The sequence below is a fragment of the Myotis myotis genome, unplaced genomic scaffold (assembly GCF_014108235.1).
Source record: "Myotis myotis isolate mMyoMyo1 unplaced genomic scaffold, mMyoMyo1.p scaffold_m19_p_17, whole genome shotgun sequence".
Taxonomy (NCBI): domain Eukaryota; kingdom Metazoa; phylum Chordata; class Mammalia; order Chiroptera; family Vespertilionidae; genus Myotis; species Myotis myotis.
This window is the reverse complement of record NW_023416321.1, coordinates 8,650,498-8,652,648: the sequence shown is the minus strand read 5'-3', so window position 1 is coordinate 8,652,648 and position 2,151 is coordinate 8,650,498.

Here is a 2,151-nt window from a genome sequence, read left to right as displayed (position 1 = left end):
AGATTAACCGTGATCCTGCGAGAGAGCGGAAGAGGGAGGGACGCCGAACGATCCCGAAAAAGGATTAATGGTGTGCTTCTCGCGAGATTTTTCCAACTGAGCCTTCCCTTAGCTGTCGGTTGTTTAGACTTTCTGCAGCTAGGTACGGTGCTTGGCAGGTGGTAGGTAGCCCACCCAGCTCCTGACACATGTCATAGATACCAAGCATGTTGTTGGGATAAATTGATAGGGTTGCCAGATAAAATACGGAACACAGTTAAATTTGAACTTCAAGCCTAACCGGTTTGGCTCAGTGGATAGAGTGTTGGCCTGCGGACTGAAGGGTCCCAGGTTCGATTCCGGTCAGGGGATGTGCCTTGGTTGCGGGCACATCCCCAGTGGGGGGTGTGCAGGAGGCAGCTGATCAATGTTTCACTCTCATCGATGTTTCTAGCTCTCTATCCCTCTCCCTTCCTCTCTGTAAAATTTCAATAAAATATATATATTTTTAAAAATTTGAACTTCAAGAAGTAAATTTTTTTTTTGTATAAAAGTATGTTCCAAATAGTATAAGCCTAGCAACCTTAAAGTTGATGGAGTACGGAGAGCATTTATCCAAGTGAGAATTCTTTTTATATATATATATTGATTTCAGAGAGGAAGGGAGAGAGAGAAAGATAGAAACATCAATGATGACAAAGAATCATCGATTAGCTGCCTCCTGCACAACCCCCACTGGGGATAGAGCCCCCAACCTGGGCATGTGCCCTTTACCAGAATCAAACACGGGACCCCTTCAGTCCACATTCTGACGCTCTACCCACTGAGCCACACCAGCTAGGGCCCAAGTGAGAATTCTTGTTTTGTTGGTTTTTTGTTGTTGTTGTTTTGAGAGTGCATTTATTAAAGTTGGGGACAGTGAATCAAGGAAGGGTTTAGGATAGAAGAAGCAACTGGAGAGAGCCTAGGTGGGGCTGCTTTGGCTCACTGGGAAGTCAAAGAAAAGCAGGCCTTGGAGACAGGTCAGGGGGGTTAGCCCAGAAAGAGCTGCCACTGCCCATTGCTCCTTTGGCTGCAAGTCTCCTGGGGACCCTGAGATGGGGAGAAAAGGGATGGGTGTGCTTCTGGGAGGGAGAGTGCTGAGAGTTCATATTTTAAATGCTAATTCCTTTTCTGTTGTCAGTGTTCTTCATTCAACAAGCATCTATGGAGTCCTAGTACTTGTGTATATTAATATAATATAAACATGAAAACACAGCCTCAGCCTTTGATGGGCTTATCTGATTTAGAGTTCTGAAAATACAATTGGTCACAATAATCATAGGTATTCAAAATTTTTTGTTAATTTATTATGCCAAAAGTATTAATGTTAGATACACAGCTTCTTCATGGAACCTCTCTGTACATATAAACAATAATGTCTATACTAAATATAGGTAGAAAATGTTAAACCTTACAAAGCTTGAAAATAGAGTAAACTTTAGCAAATTTTGGTCACAGAATAGAATGTTACAATTTCTCATCTAAAAATAAAAATGAAATGACATTGTTAGAAATTTGTACTCAAAAAGATAGGAGAGACATGTCATTAAACAAGAAAAACTGCCGAAACCGGTTTGGCTCAGTGGATAGAGCGTTGGCCTGCAGACTGAAAGGTCTCAGGTTCGATTCCGGTCAAGGGCATGTACCTTCGTTGCCAGCACATACCCAGTAGGGGGTGTGCAGGAGGCAGCTGATAGATGTTTCTCTCTCATCGATGTTTCTAACTTTCTCTCTCCCTTCCTCTCTGTAAAAAATCAATAAAATATATTTTAAAACAAACAAAAAGAAAAACATAGGAAGAATCATCCTATATGGCAAGAAGGGGACAATGGGCAAATTTTAAATGACTAAGCTTTGAGGGTGACTTCAGAGGACTCTTTAAGCCTAAAATCTAAACTAACAAAGTGGTTTGTGGTGGATAGGAAATTATTATAAATTTAGTTTAATCTTTCTTTTTTTTTTCTTTAATCCTCACCAGAATATATCTTTCCATTGATTTTTAAAGAGAGTGGAAGGGAGAGGAGAGAAACATCGATGTGAGAAAGACACATCCATTGGTTGCCTCCTGCACGTACCCCAAACAGGGCCAGGGATTGTGCCTGCAACTGAGGTGCGTGCCATTGAACAGAA